Source organism: Protopterus annectens, chromosome 9.part0, assembly GCF_019279795.1.
Source record: "Protopterus annectens isolate FY-2018-M chromosome 9.part0, PAN1.0, whole genome shotgun sequence".
NCBI lineage: Eukaryota > Metazoa > Chordata > Ceratodontiformes > Protopteridae > Protopterus > Protopterus annectens.
Window position 1 is genome coordinate 515,203,305 of NC_056743.1, and position 23,669 is coordinate 515,226,973.

A 23,669-nucleotide genomic window follows, 5' to 3' on the forward strand; every position below is an offset into this window, starting at 1 on the left:
ATTAAGGGGATGATTATAGTTGAAGGTGATTGAAACTGTTATCCTTTGTTCAAATTACGCAATTAGAATTATTCTGCCTTTGCAGAAGTAGTTTGTATTTGTGTGCAGCTAGCTGGGATAGTATCTATTTTTAACACAAGCAGATATCCTTATTGTGCACAATTAATAAAGTGGTTGTAATTGTTGAGTACAGTGATTATCTCTTATGCAAATGTGTGTGTGTGTGTGTGTGTGTGTGTGTGTGTGTGTGTGTGTGTGTGTGTGTGTGTGTGTGTCTCTCTGTGTGAAAATGCTCCAAATGTAATACACCTGGTGGCTAGAAGTATTTAGGCTCAAACCCTGTACCTTTGGTCCAGGGTAAAAAGAGCCTAAAGTCCCTAGCTACCACCATTTCTCAGCTTTGCCCAGATTTTTTTTTCTGCTAAGAGTTGAGAGGTTGAGAGCTATTGTGACAACAGTATTTGTATTCCCCCATTATTGGCTTTGTTGTTTGTCCAGGTTTTTTGTGCTAACTGTTCACAGCTATGGTGAGTGAGAAGTCAGTTGTATTTACTATTTCCCCCATTATTGGCTTTGTTGTTTGTCTAGTTTTTTTTGTGCTAAGAGGCTGACAGCTATGGTGAGAAGTGAGAACTGCATTCACTAAATGATAGCCATTAAGTTTGTCTTCCTGTTGTTTAACCTGCTGATTTAGCATAGTGGTATGTTGCACTGACTGTAGTGTATAGTATTCTGGGTTAAAGACTTGCCAGTAACATGCATGGTGGTAACACAACATTTTATTCAGGCAACTTTTCAAAATTATACAAGCAATGTTTAAAATGTGTCCCTGTTTTTTAACCTTTTGCCTCCCCAAAAAAACTGAAATTGAAAATAAGTGTGAGAAGCTGTGCAAGATGCCTGTGGCTTACACTGCTGTCATTCTGTTTATAGTTTGGGTGTGGAAGTAGACTTTTATGATGGAAATGTTCTGAATTGGGCAATTTTGTAATTATTGGTTCATGCATTTTCTTTCATTGCCTACAGTACAGCAGCCTACTGGAAAAATGTTCATTCAAACAATACATTTAAAATGTGCTCTGTCTAACAAGTGTGCTGTATTATACAAGGAATATAATTTAATAAAGTCAGGAAGGTGTATCAAAGAAAAGAACACATGTATGTTTCTTGTTTTGTGTGCAAGGGGGCAGTGATTTGAAAAGAGCCCAAAGGCAATCTTTATCCAGCACTGGCCAGATGCATTTTCTTTGGATGTGGTGCAGGTTTCAATGCTGTTTCAATTAATGTGAGTTTCAGGGGCAGAGAAGTTTTAATGCCAAGTCTGTTTTTATTGTGAGACAGTATTGCTTTGTTTATCAGAAGTCTGTTAGTGTTTGTGCATTGATGTGCTGCAAAATGTAAAAATAAAATCCAAATAATCATTGTAGAAGTAAAGCAGTATGCACACATTAGTGTTTATGGTAAATGGGGTGAAATAGCCAGGTAATGGGACATTGGAATGGCTGCAGGAGGATGCTGTTGCCATATTTTGGTTGTCTGTTCTTCAGTTTGTGTTCGAAAGTTTGTAACCCACAATTCCATTGGAGTGGGTGGGGTTACATAATTATGTATCCAAATTTTATGTTAATCAGCATACAGATTTGTACCTATTTTTCATGGCCCTTGTCCAGATTTTTGATGTTTCCAGGTTGAGAGGTATGTATATGTGTGTGTGTGTGTGTGTGTGTGTGTGTGTGTGTGTGTGTGTGTGTGTGTGTGTGTGTGTGTGTGTGTGTATGTGTGTGTGCGCGCATGTTATATCTGTATCTATGTAACTATATATATATATATATATATATATATATATATATATATATATAGGTTCATAGGTTCATACTAGGCTATCTGCCCGAGGGCATTTACAAGCCTAGCCCATCGTTTTGTGGCTTACGCCACCCCTTTAGTATGGGGAACTATACCCATTATTTTGCTGTGCCTCTGTCGAGCAGTGACACTGAGGTAATCCCTGGGGTATATCTGCGATCTCCCATCCATTGGTCAAGATTTCTCTTGAACAAGGCCAGCGAGTGCTCTGCCTCACATGTACCGGGATTTTGTTCCACAGCATAGGGAGTCTTTGGGTGATGAATCTATCCCTCCAGCACGTCCTATTAATAGCCGTGTCAAGGTTTAAGTCTCCCGCCCTTGTGGCTCTGATGGATCTAGATTTCTTGAGGTGAAGCATATTCATCAAATCTGGGTTTGACATGGCCTTGTATGTTAGGCAAAGGTCACCGCTGAGCAAGCAGTGAGCGACTGAATAGAGCTGGAGTTCTTTCAGTCGGGCAGCATAGGACAGATTTTGAGACCCTTTATCCTTTTGGTGAGGAACTTTTGTGGCCTCTCCAGCTGCTGCAAGTGTCGGGTCAGATACATTCTGAATGGGGCATTGTACTCAATCATTGGTCTGATGAGTGATGAGTAAAGGGAGACTATGACCTCCCTTGATCTAGATGAGAATCCCTTCATGATAAGGTGGGCAATGTAGAAGGTCTTCCTAACTACTTTAGCTACATGGGTGTCGAATGACAGACTACTATCAACCTGGGTCCCCAGGTCCCTGATAACTTCTTCTGTGCTCACTGGATTGCCACCTATTTGGTAGCTAGGGGTAACCTTGTTTTTCCTGAAGGGTATGACTATGCATTTTTTGGCATTTAACTTTAGGCCGTGGCTCTGGCACCAGTTATCCGTTTCTGTGAGACCCTTCTGAAGGATATCTGTGTCGGATGTGTTTTCTACTATGGCGCCCAGTTTGCAGTCATCTGCAAACTTTGTCAGCCATAACCCTCCTGTGTTTGCTTGTACTTCGGAAAAGTAGATGCCAAACAAGAGTGGGCCCAGGACTGAGCCCTGTGGGACACCACTTGTGACAGGATTTGAGTCTGACATGGCGCCAGCAACTCTGACCCTGTGGGTTCTGTCACTCAGCCAGTTTGCAACCCATCTTGTGATGTATGGGTTGACATTTAAGCTGATGAGTTTTTCAATGATACCCGAGTGGGGTATTGTATCGAAGGCCTTAGCCAGATCGAGGTAGGCTGTATGGACTGCCTTTCCCTCATCAATGGCTTTGGTGACTGTTTCGAAAAAGTCAACCAAGTTTAAAAGGCATGATCTGCCTTTGACAAAGCCAAACTGGGTTGGATCCAAAGTCTGCAATTTCCCTATGTCTTTATTTATGAGGTCCATTATGATCCTCTCCATGGCTTTGCAGATAAGGCTTGTCAAGCTAATGGGCTGGTAATTTCCAGGGTCGGTGGAGGCACCGCCTTTGTGAAGTGGTACCACAGTTGCAGTGCGCCACTCCTGGAGTGCGTATCCAGAGGTAAGACTTTGATTAAACAGCTGTCCTAGCTGTGGGTTTAATTCATCATTGAGTTCATGGAGCACACAGCCGGGGACACCATCAGGTCCCATGGATGCTGTGTTTTTTGCTTTGGAGAGAGCAGTTCTCACTTGGGCGCTGGAGATGTTTGGGGGACTGCAATCATTTGGTATAGATATCTCTCCTTTGGGGGGGGGGGAGTTTGCACTGAACCTGTCAGCCAGTATGTTGGCAATGTCTGTAGGATCAGTAATCTTCACATCATTTTGAACTAGCTCTGAGCATATCTGGGAGTTTCCTCCCAGGTTTCTAACTATAGCTAAAGAAGGCCTTATGATTGTCTTTTTGAGTCTTTAGCTATTTTTCTCTCGAAATTTGCTTTGGATGATTTTATGAGAGCTCTTAGTTTTTACTTATAGTGATCAAGGGTGTCTTACCTTTTAAGGATTTTGCTCTATCTTGTAGTAGCTTCCTCCTTTTGTTGTAGAGTTTGTTTATGGCTGGGGTCCACCAGACTGGACGCTTGCCTTTGGTACAAAGAGTCTTTGTTTTGCTTGGGATTGCCTTATCCATGCAGTCCTGCAGGTGCTGGTAGAAGGCATTTGTAAGTGATTCAGCGGCTTGAGTACTGTTTTCCGCCGGCTCGGGGGCCTTAAAGGAGACCACACTAGTCTTTAGAAGTGTGAAGTCGGCTTTTGAGAAGTTCTTTACTGTGGTCTTTTTTACACACATATATCTATATTTATATATATATATATATGGGATTAGTTACTTTGGCTAACACAGCAAAATGTTGACAGCAAGAACACTGAATGCAAACGTCGACAGTCAACTGTATATGTACAAAGAAAATTCTCGCCTCATGAAACAACAACAAAAAAAACTAACATTTTTTTTTTTTTTTTTTACAGGAGAACAAGCCCCCTAGATACCCCACACTCTTTGCTAATTATATATACTAACTCTCAGACTGCACAGGCCCCAAGGATAGGGAATATTCCCCTGCCTGTGGATTGCCATTTAGCACATGTTAGCCATCTGTATATGTCGACCAAATGTTGTTGACTCTTGCTGTCAGTTCACATGATTCACTCATATAGCATGCATTTAATCTATGCCAGGAATGTGTGAAGATAGACTTCTCTCTGGGTCATCTAGTCAGTAAATGCATACAAAAGTGGGTAACACAAGGCAGTAGACACACATGCAAGCAGGGACCAGGCCAGATATAATGGTGGGAGTTTCTTTTGTGTTACAGGTGGTGCTAGTTGTGATTTGGAACCATGGATGGCATCTCTCACCAACAACCCCCAAACCATGACAGAGATGGTGTACAACATTGGCTATGCAGAGAAGTATAATAATGCTGATCATGTGTTTGGAAAATGAAAGGGATACCTCCACTACATGGACACTTCAAGAGGGTGCCACTCTATGCACCAGACACCTTCAACAAAATATTTATGGTGTGTGCCATGTTGCATAATGTGGCAGGGCATAAACAGTTACAGAAGCAAGAAAATTTCCAGCAGGGTACAACACAGTGGTAGGCACTATCCTGGGAAGAGTGGGATATTGGAGTCTAGTGATTAAGATGTGGAAGTGGTACTGCATTCAAGGCAGTTAGTTGCAGTACATTATGACACTAGGGAAGAGATGGTGTCTGGTCCACAATTCTGCTCTGTGAAGATCAAGACGTGATAAAATGAATGCATAATCATGCCCAGGCTATGCAAGGGAGTGCATTGATATGCCATGCTTTTAATCAGCACAAACATGCACATGCAGGGGTGGGAAAAGCACAGTCATCATCTGTTGTACAGTTGGAGATGTGACAACTACCATATAGGGATGGCAGGATGCTTGCCCATGGATGGCAAGAAAGCCATTGCATGAATGGTTTCTGTACTCTGAGTATGGTAGACATGTCCCTGATCACCTCACATCTAGAACCTCCATCCTCCACGTACAGCACAGTCTGCAGAAGCAGACAGGATAAGCAGGAAAGACATTTGAAGAACCCAAGCAAGCAACATTTGTCATCATAGACCTGAGCTACAATGTCAGCTCCCTGTCCTTATTCTCCATGACAATTTTCAGGTGTTACATGTCACCAAACACGCACATGCATACACACACACACACTCCCTCTCCATACTGCTGTTAGAAACTCTCTACTTCTGTATCACTGACAAGTAGATACATTGATTTACCATGAGTATTGCACCCTGATCAGGGATTGATCTTGAGTAAAAGCAGCACATTGAGCCCCTCTGCCTATTCACTGTTGCTGGTACATTTATATCAGAGGTGATAGTCATAGACTGTGTCTGCCAGAATATCGTGGAGAGTTAGGGTAGGGGACACAGTTACAGGATGGTTGCCTGCACTGGTGGTGATCTGCTTTGAGCCTTTGTCTTCACAGGGACCTGTGATGTTGATGGTATTACTATTTGAGAGGGTGTCTCTGCATTATCAGAATGTACCATGTGCCTGTTTCCATCATCAGCAACAATAGTTCTGCTGACATCATGCATAAGTTGCCCTGTTGTACTCCACTCTTCACCCTTAGTAAAATCATGAATATGTAATAGCTTTGGCAGCAGTCAGACATATATCCATAGCATACCATGTCATTTATAATGTTATACAACTGTACATATGTATGACATATTTTTATTTTAAGTATTTGTTGACTGGGTAAGCCCAGTAGACAAAGTGTACCTTTTCAGGGGCAATCCAGTATCTCACAGTAGATGAATGAACGTGGAAAGAATCAAACCCAGACATGTCTGATCCTATTCCATGCAGTCCATGACACCATTCTCAAGATGCACATATCATGGATGTAGAGAGCCTGCAGTAGCACCTCATACTTCTGCTGGTGAAACTTTCTAACCTTTGTCTCTTTCAATGATCCATGTCATGCATGGCAGTGAATCATTGTTTCACCAAGGCTGTGGATGTGATCCATTTATGATCGCTGTCTGCTTCTTTCCCCTTTTTTTCTGCAGGGTATTGGGCCCCTACACTGTTGTGCACAACTCCCCCATGTATACTCTACACCTTTGTGCCGGGACTATCTACATTCCTCCCTGCCTCTGTACTCTCCCAGTAAAGTTGTATGCATGCCCTATTTCCCCCTCCATTTACAACATGTTGCCCTACATACCCCTTTGTAGGGGATTTTCATGTTCTTTTTGTGCTGTAGTAGCCTAAGTGTCCAGTGTTGTCAGTCTGCACAACCACCACAGCTAGACATGACAGTGCCATGCCATTGTGATGTGTTCCCACACACACACTTCAGATGTTGATTATACTGCTGAAGTACATTACCAGATGGATGTTCTGCCTTCAGTATTTGTGCATCCATTTCCAGATAGTTATTCTGTGTAAGCAATGGGATTGCACTGAAATTTGTATAAAAGTATTCTCGAGCAACAAGGAACCCATGCAAAATATCACGCTAAGTGCCTCCTAGCATAGCAGTTATATTGCTGAGTTCACTTAGTACTAAGGCCTCAGAAATGCATCCAGAAAGCATTTTGCTAACCAGCCAAGTTGGTACTAACCATGCTCAGTAAAGATATATGGCAGTATGCGACCGACCAGAATGCTTCTGTACACAAACCGTATGAATGTGTAGTGCTATGGCACAGTGCTCTGAATGTCTGTAGTGCCTTGTTACAGCACTGAATTATGCACCACATGATATCTGTACATTTGTCCAGCCTCACGAAGACCTCTTAAGTGGTCATGGCTTCCTCAAGTATAGTGAACTATAGTGCTGCAGTATGATGTGCCATGTAGAGGAAGACATTCTTGTTTTTTTTGTATAGGTGCTATGGGATGTTTTGCGTTCCCCTGTGCTCCCACCAACTCAAGCCAATGGGGACCTTAAGTTTGACATTTCATCCAAAGGAAAGCACACACCATAGTGCTTCATCCCTAAATGCTGCACTGCAGTGTCCATAATTGACCATCTAAAATGGGAATAGAACCAAAGGTGAATGTGCTACATGTTGAGCCACTGACACTGTTATGCAGCACACTATCGTGTTACTGCCATTGGATGTGAGACGTGTACTATTATGTTCTGTTTATCATACTTCTGCAGGTCCATTTGTGATGCAGGCTGTGGACTGACAGTCCTCACCTCATTGTGAGCTTCATGATATATATTCAGTAATTGCTTCTCTTTCTTTCCTGGTATAAAAACACACTGATCACAAATTTTACTGCACTAGTGATCAGGCCTTTTAACAACAGGATTTTCATTCCAAATATTACATAATAAGTGAGCAACACTTAATGAAACTAGGTGCTATCCCGGCACATTTGCCCGTTTTAAAATAGTATTTATCCATGTTCAAAACTTGATACCAAACTGTAACTCTTCCTGTAGAGTGTGTGTGTGTGTGTGTGTGTGTGTGTGTGTGTGTGTGTGTGTGTGTGTGTGTTTGTGTGTGTATATATATATATATATATATATATATATATACATACACACACACACACACACACACACACACACACACACATACAACCACACACACACACACACACACACACACACACACACACACACACCTTGACAGCACTGCTCATTGGTTTATTAACTTGCAGAGAAATGTCCTTCAATACTTCCATGACCTAAGTTATTAAATAATTAATTCCTTCCTTTCTTTTTATATGCACAAATGTTTTTAATAATTTGGTTCAGCAATGATATACAAAATTATGTTTATGAAAAATACTGCATGTTTTCATGTCTATTGCATATGCAGACATTTTTGTACCAAATCCTACTAATATACATTGAGCAGCCATGAACTAAATGGGCTTCCTTGCGTTAGCATTGTTAATTCTATGCCTTTCCAATATGTAAGAACTTGATATATCAGTGAATATAAGCCAAGATATAGCCACAGCTATGCAATTAACCTTTTTCAGAATATAATAAAGTACACTATCAGATACCCTTTTACGACACCAAGTATCTGGGAGGGGTGGTTAAACAGAGGGGAAGTCTGAGTGACGAGACCAAAGCTAGAATCAGAGGGACTGCTGCCAACTAGTACAGAGTGTCAGGTGTAGTATATGGCAGAAAAAACTGAAAAGTTAGGTGTACAAAATAGTTTACCTTCATATGTCCGTAAATGACATATGCAAATGCACTATTATGTGACTCAAAAACACAAAAAACGTAACATTGAACGTCACTAAAGTTCGAAAATCAAAATCTGGAAAACCAGATTCGATGATTTTCGAACTACAAAGTCGAATACACATCGTAATGCAGGGGAAAAGCTGTGCCCCCCACACCCCCCTACTTTAATATACTAACTCCAAGATTGCACTACAGTGGGGAAAGTGCAGTCTGCACCCAAAATGTCAAATATGCAATGAGCAAATGCTAATGTGCATTCGCGCATTGCACATTTGGACAATTTTTTTTCGAGTTTGTGGAAATTTGGGAACCTCCTTTTGACCTTCTTGTAATCGCTCATGTGCATCATGCACATATGAAAGGTAAACCATACAAAACAGTGGTACAACCAGTACTATGGTACAGAAACCTGGGCAGTAAAGGTAGAGCAGTTGAGAAATCTAGAGGTGATGGAGACAAAGTGCCTAAAGTGGGTGATAGGATGCCCACTGTGGGACAGTTCAAATGATGGTAAGGGCAAGAAGCCAAAGTAGCTTTAATTGCAGACAAGGTCAAAGATAACAGATTGCAGATGTCCGGGCACATGTGCAGAAATGCAGAAGACAATCTGGGGAACACGATTTGAGACAGATGGGAAGAAGGCAAGAGCAAGCAAGGATGTCCAGCAAAGAGGTGGATGGATTGTGTGAGAGAAGGCATGCAAGAATCAGGCATCAGTGTCAAAGAAGGCAGGAAAATGGCTTTGAATAAAGAGAGATGGTGACAGTTGGCAAACACCCAAACCCATGTAGAAAATGGGGAACAAGGATGATGATGATCCTGTGGAAGTTTCCTTTACTTGATAGTGTTTTATCCCATTTTGCAGTCACTTTCTTTGTAGTATGCAAAATGCTCTCACTGCCTTTACTGCTCACTGCAGGTTGTATACTGTACTGTACTGAACAATATTATTTTATAGCCAGAATTCAGCAGCAGAACAGGCATCCTTCCTTTAAATTAATTTCCATTTAAATGTTGCTACTAATAAAAAAAATCAAAACAAAAGTTATTGGCTCACAGCTTTTGAAAATAAGAAGTTTTTAAAGTTTTTTTTTTTAACATATAAAACAACTCTGCCATAGGTTTAATGAGGACCGTGCTAAAACCCTAACTAGTATAACCTGGGTCACGCAAGCTAGTGGAAAAGAGAGAAAAATTAGATTTAGAAAGTCCCTTTTTCAGTGACTCACATCTGAGATGTGTTAAAATATAATTAAGAGTCAAGTGTTTGCTGTTTCCAGCAGGTATGGTTCATTTACAACTTCCTAGGTAAGAAAGCACTATGCATCTGAAAAGTTTTTGTATGACAAAAGCAGTATACTGTCCAACTGAAGTAAGTTTGTTGTCTTGACATTAGTTAAAACCTTTGTGAGCTTTCTTTCCATAAATGATTGTTTAATGTTATATCCCTGTCTTTACAGTATTATATAAGTAATGCCTCCTTTGATGTTCTGTTTCCTAAAATAAGTGGTTGCAGAATCCACTATATAGTTGAATTATGTTCTTTCACCTTTTCATTTGTTATCATTTTATTAGCTGTATTCTAACCTTCTCTCTTCTGTTTAAATCCATAAAAGGCCAGGACTTGGGATCCCCTCCTAATTATAGCATACACTTTTACAACATTAAAATGCGAGACATCTCTGTGTGAGATGGCTTACAGTTAAAAAGACAGACATACATGTTTTGTGAATCCCCACACCCTTTGCATGGCCACTAAGTAGTGCTGCATTATGCACTTTTCATCTATGAATTCCAGTCCTGATTTCTGCCACTTCTCTTTCAAATTTATATTTTTGCTAACTCATAAATTTAGCCATCCTCCTCTAAAAAAATATTCAGTTATGTGCTTCATGTTATGAGATGTCTTTTACTGCTGCCTCCTTTTAATGTTCATATAATCGTGTGTTTTTTAAACATCCTCTTTGCACTCAGCATATTCTTTTCTCTTTTATTGTTACAGCTGCAATATAATTTACCTTCTTTCTGCTTCAGAGCTGGCCACTCTTACATTTACTTCCATAATACATTTTCAAGGTCTTGTTCTCAATCTACCATGTATGTACACGTCTCACATTCCCTTATGAATTTTTTGTATTTTCCCAAAAGCTTCAAATATCCCTTTCTGGCAGTAAGTACATTTTCTTTCCACAAAGTCAAAATACCTTGACGTGGATAGCATTATACCAGACCTCTCTTCCTTTTTTCTCATAGACAAAATCTTTGGTTCATTTATTATTACTGCTTGCTAAATTGGTAAGCCCATAGGACAGAAGTTTCTAGTTCTTGGCTGACTTCGAAGTGCCGATTGGTTAAGTGTCTTGATCAGCACACACAGTAGACAAACTAAACCTGTAAGAATCAAACCCTGGGCTATAAGAAACATCTTCTTAACAGCTTAAAGCTTTAATTCTCTGTTCTAACTGCCATACAGTCATTAAATATTATAAGAAGATGTAATGCTGAGATTATAATATCCTTTTCATACACAACTGCTGATAACTATATTAGCTTTGTGCATAATATCTGTACTGTTATATTTCCATGCGTTTAATTAGTTTATTAATCAGTGAATTAATTGCTTGTCTATTTACTTATTTACATTCAGGTGGGATGGACTGAAGATTCTTTTTTTAGCTTTGACAAATTGCCAAATATAAAGGAAATACTAAAGAACTGAATTAATACAGTAATAACACAGTTGTTATTAGCCTTGTTAACAATACAGGACTCTTTTGAGGCCCTGTAAATCTTTTTTACATACTTTATTTAAAAGTGTGTTATGACGCATGTTGTGGTGGCTTTGGCATCTGTTTTATTTTATTGGTTTTATAAGTTTCGATACCTACCTTTGGTGGCCTGTAGCTCTTTTGTGCTTTTATATATATATAGATATATATACATATACGCACATATATATATATATATATATATATATATATATATATATACATATACATACAGTGGATATAAAAAGTGTACAGACCCCTGTTAAAATACCAGATTTTTGTCATATAAAAAAATGAGACCACAACAATTCAAAACTTTTCCCAGCTTTAATGTGACCTATAACCTGTACAATTCAATTGAAAAACAAATATAAAAATAAAAAAAAAATGTACAATACACTAGTTGCATAAGTATGCACACCCTTAAACAATAATTTGTTGTATGCACCAACTAATACTTTGTTGAAGCACCTTTTGATTTAATTACAACATTCAGTCTTCTTGGATAGGAGTCTATCAGCATGGCACATCTTGACTTGACAATATTTGCCCGCTGCTCCTTGCAAAACCACTCCAAATCTGTCCAATTGCGAGGGCATCTCTTATGCACAGCCCTCTTTAGGTCACGCCACAGATTTTCTATTGGATTTGGGTCTGGGCTCTGGCTGGGCCATTCCAAAACTTTAATTTTCTTCTGGTGAAGCCATTCTTTTGTTGATTTTGATGTATGCTTGGGGGTCATTGTCATGCTGAAAGGTGAATTCCTCTTCATCTTCAGCTTTCTTGCAGATGCTTGAAAGTTTTGGGCCAAACGTGACTGGTATTTGGAACTGTTCATAATTCCCTCCACCTTGACTAAAGCCCAAGTTCCAGCTGATGAAAAGCAACCACAAAGCATGATGCTGCCACTACCATGCTTCACCGTGGGCATGGTGTTCCTTTGGTGATACAAAGTGTTTTTACGCCAAACGTACTTTTTAGAATTGTGGCCAAAAAGTTCAACCTTGGTGTCATCAGACCATAACATATTTTCCCACATGGTTTTGGGAGACTTGATGTATTGTTTTGCAAATTTTAGCCAGGCCTGGATGTTTTTCTGTGTAACAAAAAGCTTCCGTCTTGCAATCCTATCCCATAGTCCAGAGATATGGAGAATATGGGAGATTGTTGTCACATGTAGTACACAACCAATACTTGCCAGAAATTCCTGCAGCTCCTTCACTGTTGCTGTAGGTCTCTTGGCAGCCTCCCTGACCAGTTTTCATCTTGTCTTTTCATCAGTTTTGGAAGGACATCCTGTTCTTTGCAACATCACCGTTGTCCCATATTTTCTCCACTTTTTGATGACAGTTTTCACTGTGTTCCATGGTATATCCAATGCTGTGGAAATGTTTTTCTACCCTTCTGACTGATGCCGTTCAACAATGAGGTCCGTTTGATGCTTTGTAAGCTCTCTGTGAACCATGGCTTTTGCTGTAGCAGGCAACTGAGTAAATGTCAGGAAAATCCTACTAGGACAGCTGAACTTTATTTGGGGTTAATCAGAGTCTCTTTACTTGATGGCAGGTGTGTACCCAAGAAGACTAAATGCTGTAATTAAATCGAAGATGCTTCAACAAAGTATTAGTTTAAGGGTGTGCTCACACAACAAAGTATTAGTTTAAGGGTGTGCACACTTATGCAACCAGCGTATTGTACGTTTTTTTATATTTTTTCTCCTAACAGATTTGTTTGTTTTCAATTGATCAAAGAAAAAATCCATAAATGTGGCAACACAAAAAATTCAGCAAACAACCACGAGTAGCACTAATAGAACTCCAAGAAATTAGCATCAGAAAGCTTTTTGCTCCATTGTCATCCAGAAAGGACTTCATCAGAAACAAATGCCATCACTCTGAACACTTTTTATACATAGTTAGCAACCAATAATTCAATCAATTACTAGTTAAAAAAATCTAAAAGCAAGAATCTTACATTCATACAAACCTTAAAAACAAATACTTTGCATGAATGTAAGATTCTTGCTTTTAGAAACATTGTTTGCTAATTATGTCAATTCTCCTGATGATATCCCACAATTCTGTTTGCAGTTGCCACTGCCCTCTTATCTCACTCGTGGTGGTCCAGTCCAGATGTGGTCCAAGTGCTTCTGGACCTTTCTTGCCTTTTTCCTATCTGTTCTACTCCCACACCTGATACTTTACACAAGGGTTCCTTTCCCCTGTGTGTAGTATTTTGCATTTGTTTGCATTAAACTCATGTGCAACCTTTGTCATTTATGATCCTTTCCTAGGCTGGCACTTGTGGTCCTTCCCTAGGCTGGCACTTGTGGTCCTTCCCTAGGCTGGCACTTGTGGTCCTTCTCTAGGCTGGCACTTGTGGTCCTTCCCTAGGCTGGCACTTGGTGGTCCTCCCCTAGGCTGGCACTTGGTGGTCCTCCCCTAGGCTGGCACTTGGTGGTCCTCCCCTAGGCTGGCACTTGGTGGTCCTTCCCTAGGCTGGCACTTGATGGTCCTTCCTTAGGCTAATCCCCCCACTCTCCCTTCCTGTAACACCATTGTTTAACTATTGTTGTACCATCATAAAAGACATTGATTCTCTCCTTTCTTCCTTCAGATATATCTGTTAAAAGCATACTGAAAACTAGTTACATTCCTAATTCTTGATATTGTGTCTTTCATCAATACCCTCCTTATACTGTCATTTACTTAACGCTACTGTTCTGTACCTTAGGATTGATCATTCCCCGTTTCCCTATCAGCCCTTGGTATGGGAACAAGTCAAAGGCCTTACTGAATTTCAGGTAGTTTATGTCCACTTTTATTCCCTTGTTAAGTTCTTTTGTAACCTGCCATAAAATAGGATTAGGTTTGAGTAGCAGCTACTTTACTGTATGAGACAATGTTGACTGCTGTCCTAGAGAGTGTTATTCTTGAGAATTGCTACCACCTTCCCTAGTATTCTCAGTGATTTTCAGTGTCCCTGCTGTTACACTATTAGGCCTCTATGTGCTACAAATGTAGCCTGCTTATTCTCTTCTAGTAGGCAGTGGTTAGTTGATCTGACAGTCGGTCTGCAAGCACACTGACCAGATTGTTTATGGCACCGAGAGATAATGCCCATAGGCTCCTTCTGATATAGGTATGCCAGGTTATCACTCATGAAGTCACTCATTCATTACTTGGATTGCTGGATGAATAATACATGAGCGCAGGTATAGATAATGCTGGCACTGAATCATTTTAATAGTTGATGACTAGATGCGCAATAGAGTAGAAGTATTACTTACAGATACTCATTAGGAGTAGTACTTACAGATACTCATTAGGAGTAGTACCTACAGATACTCATTAGGAGTAGTACCAACAGATACTCATTAGGAATAGTACCTACAGATACTCATTCACTGTTCACTGAGTTACTATTTAGCTAGGTAAAACAGAGGAGTAGTAGTAATGTAGGCACTTTAGTTGACTGATGCTAGGTGAGTAATAAGGATCAAGAGTACTGATAACACAGATGCTTATGCAGTACTCAGTCATTAGCTGAATAGATGAGTAGCAATTTCGCACTGGTGCTAGCAGTGCAGATGCTGTTTAATTACTTGATTCCTTGATGGCTAGGTCAGCAACAAACAGTATGAGTAATGAAATGCTCTCTTAGACCTTGATTATTAGTTGGCTAGATTATTAGCAAACTGAATAGGATTACTAGTAATGCAGACAATATTAAAGTACTTGTTTGATTAAAGGCTGGGTGAGTAATGAATGAGCCAGACATGGGAATATCTGGATAAGTTACTCGTTTACATGAGGTTTAGATAATAGCTTTGAGACTTGGAGAGTTGTAGTAATTGCCAGCACTTTGTGAGGATTTGTGCAGGATATTTGCAGCTTTTGTGGTGGCTGTTAATGTGTTATGGGCAAGATATACAATACTGTTAAACTAGAAGGGAAAATGCTATTTTTGACTGATTAATTCAGTTCTGGAACTGGAGACATGGCAGACACCATTATTGGAATGTGTTTGGATAGATGTATGTTCTTTGATTTTTATTTTTGAGTTGAGGAGTGGCTTCGCTAAAATAATGAGGGGAACGTGATTGGCCATAAGATTTGGAAATGAGGGTCTGAAAGACACCATGTTAGACACTTTACTGGGTGTAGCAGTTTGGAATTGATGTTGCATATTGCTATGTTGGCTAAATTGTGGCCGCAGTGGTGCAGCAGTTAGTGTTGTCACCTCACAGCAAGAGGTTCTCCGGTCTGATTCTCGGCTGGAGCGCCTTCTGTGTGGAGTCTGCATGTCCTCCCCGCAGTCGAGTGACATTTAAAGACATGCAGGTTGGTGTGTGTGTGAATGGGTGTGCCTTCTTTGAAGGTTAGGCATCAGGCTGGCACCGCGGCACCATAAAAATCTACTGTCACTCATTAGCAGACCGGACTTCCAATGTGGCGAACCCCTAACCGGAAAAAGCCGAAAGACATTCGTTTTTATTGCTATGGTGGCTAAGTTCATTACACTACCTGAGAAAAAATGTTTTTCTTATCAATAAATAATCAGATAATGCATTTTGTGGTACTTAAAATTCTGGGAAACTGGCCTGTTACTATAAGAAGTGAAATTCTGGGAAACTGGCCTGTTTCTATAAGAAGTGAAAATCTGGGAAACTGGCCTGTTACTATAAGAAGTGAAAATCTGGGAAACTGGCCTGTTTCTATAAGAAGTGAATGTTTTCAATTTATTTGTTTGTTTGCTGTATAGATATTGGAAATGTATTGAAAATGTGTTCTGGTTAATTATCATGGCAGGCTAAGTACTACATTGTAGCATAAGTGTGTGTCTAAGGGGGACCTCGGGCTAAATTAGAAAACTTAACATGTTAGGGACCTCGGGCTAAATTAGAAAACTTAACATGTTAGGGACCTCGGGCTAAATTAGAAAACTTAACATGTTAGGGACCTCGGGCTAAGTTAGAAAACTTAACATGTTAGGGACCTCGGGCTAAATTAGAAAACTTAACATGTTAGGGACCTCGGGCTAAGTTAGAAAACTTAACATGTTAGGGACCTCGGGCTAAATTAGAAAACTTAACATGTTAGGGACCTCGGGCTAAATTAGAAAACTTAACATGTTAGGGACCTCGGGCTAAATTAGAAAACTTAACATGTTAGGGACCTCGGGCTAAATTAGAAAACTTAACATGTTAGGGACCTCGGGCTAAATTAGAAAACTTAACATGTTAGGGACCTCGGGCTAAATTAGAAAACTTAACATATTAGGGACCTCGGGCTAAATTAGAAAACTTAACATGTTAGGGACCTCGGGCTAAATTAGAAAACTTAGCATGTTAGGGACCTCGGGCTAAATTATAAAACTTAACATGTTAGGGACCTCAGGCTAAATTAGAAAACTTAACATGTTAGGGACCACGGGCTAAATTATAAAACTTAACATGTTAGGGACTTCGGGCTAAATTAGAAAACTTAACATGTTAGGGACCTCGGGCTAAATTAGAAAACTTGACATGTTAGGGACCTCGGGCTAAATTAGAAAACTTGACATGTTAGGGACCTCGGGCTAAATTAGAAAACTTAACATGTTAGGGACCTCGGGCTAAATTAGAAAACCTGACATGTTAGGGACCTCGGGCTAAATTAGAAAACTTGAAATGTTAGGGACCTCGGGCTAAATTAGAAAACTTGACATGTTAGGGACCTCGGGCTAAATTAGAAAACTTAACATGTTAGGGACCTCGGGCTAAATTAGAAAACTTAACATGTTAGGGACCTTGGGCTAAATTAGGAAACTTAACATGTTAGGGACCTCGGGCTAAATTAGAAAACTTAACATGTTAGGTAAGTTGGAGATGAGAGAGGGAGACCTGCATCAGTCCTTGTTTGGATTGCATGTAGGGAAAGTGTTTTGAAGTGCAATGAGACCTGCAAGTTTCCCTGAAATCCAGTTAGACCTGGAAAATTACAGTGGGAACTGGAGGAATTGGAGGGTATCATTTTATTTTTTTATTATGGTAAGCAACATCCCCTTTCTGCCTATTGATAAGTATAAATGAAATGGCATCTGGAAAAATGTGCCTTTTACTGGGTGAAAAGATTCTGAAATGTAGTAATACTATGAATGAATTTTTTTTTAACATTGTCAAGTTTCACTCGTTGGTGATTGTATTGATGAATGTGACCTTCACATAACTAAATTAGGCAGCCATCTAGAGCTCTTAATATCACAGCTCTGGTAGGGTTTATTGCTTTACAATACTTATTTACTTATTTTCTTCAAGTAAGAAACATGGCATTTATTTACTTAAAAAAATAATTAAATATATGGCACCCCTGTTTAAAGATACAGCAGCTGCAATGCCCTAAGGAGGAAGTGTTGTATACTTAAACGTTCAATTTGTGAATGGGATGGAGTAGGAAGCCGACGATCTATGACTAGACAGTAACTTCAATATATTTTTGGTGAGATTGAGTGAGAAGACAAGTTCAAAACTGTAGTGTATATATGTTGTGTGAAGAGAAATCAAGCTAATTTTGTACTATTTTCAGCTAGACAACCAGATATTTTGGATGGCTGGGGGCTGCATAGTCATAGTTCTCAGCTGTCTCTGATTTTATAGAAATAACAACTATGACTAATTAAACTGTTATGCTATGTTGACTGATATGCTTGCCTTGCCTTTTTTGAATTTTTTGACTTTCTGGCAACCACTGAGGATTACAGTCGGTCATAAGTGCCAGATATATGTGTTCTTTTTTTTTTATTCCCCAGAAAAGGCTTGTCAATCTAAAACCTGTAGTGATGTTAACCAAGTGAATTAGAGACCGTCTGGTGGATATGAGTAGCAGCTGCCCTTTACTCATTATTCTGACTTTGTATGATTATTGTGATTTGTATAAAGCAAATTGGAATACTTTAATGTGTGCCTACAGTTTCCATATAACAAAGCTATATTATAATACAGGGCCATTATTTTTTCTTATCAGATGCCTGGAGTATGCACATAAGTACCTATAACTGTTGGGTGGGAATGGGAGCTGTCTGCTGAACGTAATTGTCCCTTTTGTTGCTTGCTCATTTAAACAGTTACTACCTGGGCTGGCACAATTACTATACGTTTGTGTGAAGTAAGATGGACAAACTTATCTGAGATATGCACAAAGTAGAACATCACAAAAAATGCTCACACTCAAAAACTGAGGCTGAAATTTTAATAAATACAAAAACATAAATAAATAAAAAAGATAAGTTCATTAATGGACACATTGGTATAAGCGTCATCAGCTAATAATTGTTTTATCCTAGTAATGTAATCTGAGTTATCCATAACAAGCCTGCTCCCCTTTATTGGGCTTCATACATCTTATTTTTCTACTCCTTATTTCATCTAACTTTTTTTTTTTAATCTCTAGTCAAATTATTTAAGTACTTAGGTCTTTCACAAAGTGCATTTCTAATATCAAGTTCACAAATCCTCTCATAAACCTGCAAAATGGGATGAACAGGGGTGTTAAATGTGCAAGATAACCTCAGTGTAGATATAGCATTATTCAAATTCTGAAACATTAGACTGAAATTTGGTTTCCTAACATATTGTTTTAAATCCATCGGTACATAAGCCACATCTACATGCCTAGTTGGTACAAAGGTAAACCATTTAGCAAAAAGGTCTCCACATGAAACATCAATTCTAAAAGAAGAAAAATTGTAAACTTTAAAGTCACCATTGCTATTGGCACTAATGTTACATATGGGGATAGCACCCCCGTTCATTCCCTGGTTGAATACCAGTTCAAATTCTTTGCCGAGCAGTTCTGCCATCTTGGACCACCCCTCTGTGGGGGCTTGGTGTAGTGCTTGGCACCCGATTGGTTCTGTTGTCCCTCCCTTATTGTCTTAGATCTGTGAAGGGGGGGTATTTCAAAGGGTCTTAAAACTAGTGCCATTTCCATTGTTACATGTATTTTCCATTTGGCCAGCCCCCTCACAACTGATTATTCCAATTGCTGTTTTTGTTATTAAACAGGTTACCCCAGGCTTTTGAACGTAGTGGGTTAGGATAAACTTTTGATTCAAGTAATCTCTCATCATGCTCCAATTTCCTAATTTTGCTGTTGCGTATCACCTGAATGTGTTCATTGATACTTTTAAAGATACGCACATATTCAAACTTGTGACACTAGTACTGCAGGCCATGCAGAATCAAATTATCTAAATGCTTAATATCCATAATCAGTTCATCAATTATTGTCCTGTTGTATTTAATAACTCTGTATACTCCCACTTATGGAGCTGGGAATCTGTAATTAGACAGTGGGGAAAGGCTACATATGAAGGCCTTTCAGAGCTATATATTTTTTTTTACACATTCAGTGAAATGTATGATCTCCAATTGTAACTTATTCATAGGTTCATAGGTTCATACTAGGCTATCTGCCCTAGGGCATTTATAAGCCTAGCCAGAATGTGTTTGGCTTTCGCCACCCATTTTAAATTAATTTTGCTATGCCCTTTTTTGAGGTTAGTATACTGTGCCTCTGTCTAACAGTGACACAGAAGTGATACCCGGGGTAAACCTATGATCTCCCATCCACTCATCAAGATTCCTCTTGAAGAGAGTCAATGAGGGACTCTGCCTAACCTGGACTGGGATTTTATTCCTGAGTGAAGGGAGCCTCTGGGTTATGAATCAGTCCCTCCAGCATGTCCTATTTATTTCGGTGCTGAGGTTCAAGTCTCTCGAGCGTGTAGCTCGATGGGATTTGGATTTTCTGAGGTGCAGCATGTCCATTAATTCCCGGTTGGACGTGGCTTTATACGTCAGGCACAGATCGCCTCTGAACAGGTGGTATGCCACTGAGTAGAGCTGGAGTTTCTTTAACCGGGCAGCATATGGCATCTGTTTGAGCCCTTTGATCCTCTTGGTGAGGTACTTTTGGGGTCTTTCCATTTGCTGCAGGTGACTGGTAAGGTACATCCCAAAAGGGGCATTGTACTCAATTATGGGCCTGATGAGGGATGAGTAAAGAGGCACGATGACCTCCCCTGATCTAGATGTGAATCCCTTCATGATTAGGTGGGCTATATAAAATGTTTTTCTAACCACTTTGGCCACGTGGTTGTCAAATGAGAGATTGCTATCAACTTGGGTCCCCAGGTCCCTAATTACTTCTTCTGTACTTAATGGATTACCACCTATGTGGTAATTTGTGGGCACTTTGTTTTTGCCAAAGGGGATGACTATACACTTTTTGGCGTTTGTAATCATACTACCTAACCAGCAGACCAGGAGGTCTGCCATTTTAAATCCAACTGCTAATGATTAAAACATAGATTCTACTGCGTTACAGACGTCATATGTTAATTCTGTGAATGGGCCACCTGTATTAAAGAACTGGTTACATTCTGATTTTAATCTTGACAAAATACAAAACATGGGAAATACTACAATTTTGGATAGGGTAAGTGATTATGATTGCAAACGTTTGATGTGATTTATTTTCTACTTTGTTACTTGTGGTATTTCTTTTTAACATGAAAGAGCTGTTATCTATTTAATCATTTACTTTTATTTATTTTTTTTATAAGTCCTACGATACAGGTAGCCTTTCTGGACTTGGTGTCTAATAAATTTTTAATTGAATGTTTTTATTAAGTGTCTAATGTTTTTAGCAAATGTTTATTGACTGCAATTGGTATAAACATTTGTATGGATGTTTATGGTTTCTAAACGGAAAAGGAATTTGTAACTTTAAGTATTACATTTGTTGGGAGGAGTGTGTTGATTATGTGAGTGAAAGTTTATAATTGATTTTTAAATATAAAACGAAGGTGTTTTGGGAGCAAATTCATCTGATGAAGTTTCCAGATGAAAACAAAAGTGCTTATCTTTGTTTTTTATTTCTGTTTTTGTATTTATTAAAATTTTACCCTGAGTTTTCAAGACTGAGCATTTTTTGTGATTTTCCGGTTTGTTCAGATATTATTTCTGCTGTTTACATGATATGCACAAAGTAGTTATAATTTCTGGGACTCTTTGTGGAGGAACATTACTATCTGCCTGCTTTTGGTTGCTCATTATTCTGTCTTTGCAGGAATAATAATTTGTGAATCACCATGGAATACTTTAAGATATGGGAACTGTATGTGTGGAGCAAAGGTGAAATACATTATATGGCTATCCTCATTTTGTCACCGTCAGTCATTTGAATTGTACACAGAAGTGACTATCACTGCTTAGATAAGGTGAGATTTGTCTTTATGAAAGTAACTGACTCTTTAGTCATTTGGTCAGTTTAAATAGTCTTCATTAAAAAAAAAAAACATAAAATATATCAAAGAACATCTAGTTCTTAAGAGCTGCTGGGAGTGTAGTGGGCCCCAATCCCTTGGCTGTATAAGTGGATTTTGACACATACTTAATAGTGGCTTTTGCCCTGAACCCCACCCAGTCTAAAACTGACCCTGGTCAGAGATATGCACTGAAAGTGGCTGTAAAATGTATGGAGGCTATGGACAATGTCTTCCATTTTCCTTCCAAACCTTAGAGAACTTGTATATCCTTGCAAGTATGTACAATATTGTAATATACTATTCTGTCATCTGCTTTGAGCATTAAGCCTGATACAACTTATTTTTCCTTCAAATAAAAAAATAAGACTAATTTTCTTTCCTTACTCACTGTTTTTGTTAAGGCCATCACTGGATTAGAAGGTTGGAAAACAAAAGCTCTAAAATGCACCTCAGACCCTGTTGATTCCTATAGCTTCTGGGGTTCTAGTCACCCCCAGACTCCCAAGTTTATTCAGTTATTATTGAGTAGTCCTGGTCAGTTGTGTTCTGAAAGAATGAAGTGAAAAGCTAAGTCAGAGTAACAATGAATTTATTTCCCTAATCAAGATTTTTGTTCAGGCCATCAGTTGTAAGAGAGCAGTCTTGTTTAGTTGAGCTGTGTTGAATGAATGAATTAAAGAATGACTGAATGCAGGGAAAAAAACTATAGAGTTAGGACAACCTTGAGAAAAAGACAAAAGTAATCATGATGGTGTGGCTTGGCCAGGATGAGGTGGGATTAGAGGGACAGTGAGTGTTGTGTGTGCGGGAGGGGGGGGGGGAGTGGACAGCAGCGGGGGGCACCAACATTGAGCCTTTTACCTAGGGTACCATTTCACTTAAAGCTGGCCCTGATGGTAAGTAATATTTCTTCTCCAAAACTACGATTTGTAATTAAATCCAAAATTTATGAAATGTCTTGATTAGTGATGGTCATGTAGTAGTGTGAGCATTCATTATGAATCCCTGTAAATGTTATGTCTTCATGTTTTGTTATAGTATATTAGATATCCAGAAGATGATTAGATAATGGCAATGTAAGTGTGCGTGTGTGTGTGTAGGCAGGTGGGTAAAATGTTTCTGTATTTCTACTATTAATATAAAAGGCTTTGACTCTGTTTTACTTTGAATACTTGGTATATCTGCATAACATTGAAACTAGAATTATTTTGAATGAGAGTCATTTTAGATAAATCATATGGTGAGACTGTACCACATTTCTGCAACAATAATTGAGGATTAAAGTGCTGTCTTTTTGAATGAAGCATCTGCAAGATAAATGTCTGGCAGTTAGTGCAGAGGATTAATGCTGTGTGCTGTCAACAGACTGTTTCCTGTAGTACATGGCTTGATTTCCTTAGCCTCCATTTGTCTTTTGTGTCATTTTTAGTAAGTTTCTTAACCAGTCACTACTTTGGAGGCTCCTCAGTGGATTCCAGGACCACATGCCTAGTAAATACCTATGGACCTATGATTCTGTATTCTCCTTTCTCCAAGATGTAGTAACTTTCTCTTTCCCTATAATGTTGTAAGATGAAAAACACTAATGAGGAAATGTGTTGTTTTATCCAACATGCACAATTAAAGTACTTTTTTACACTGTCTAGGGAGTATTTTTTTGATGGCGTCACTACCCACATACAATCAGGCTATTCATTCTCTGGAGGTGGGAGCCAAGCAACACTAGGGTAAGGGAGAACTTTGTGGCATATTGGTTTCTGCACAGGAAGCCCTATCAGTCCATATGTTCTGACAGTGAGGGTGAAGTCGTAGGCAGTATGCCAACTCTGAGTCCTGCAGAGCAGCCTATCCTTCCATCCCTTGGACTGCTTATAGACTTATTATAGCTAACCAGATGGGGAGAGTTGGGGTGCATACTCCCAAACACTCATTCTCTTTCTTTGGCTCAGCAGAAAGGTTCTTGCCTGTATGCAACATGAGTCAATATGGCCTCTGCGGCTGGATGATGCAATAAGCCCTTCCTAAGTGACAGAAATGCCATGGGCCTTGCAGT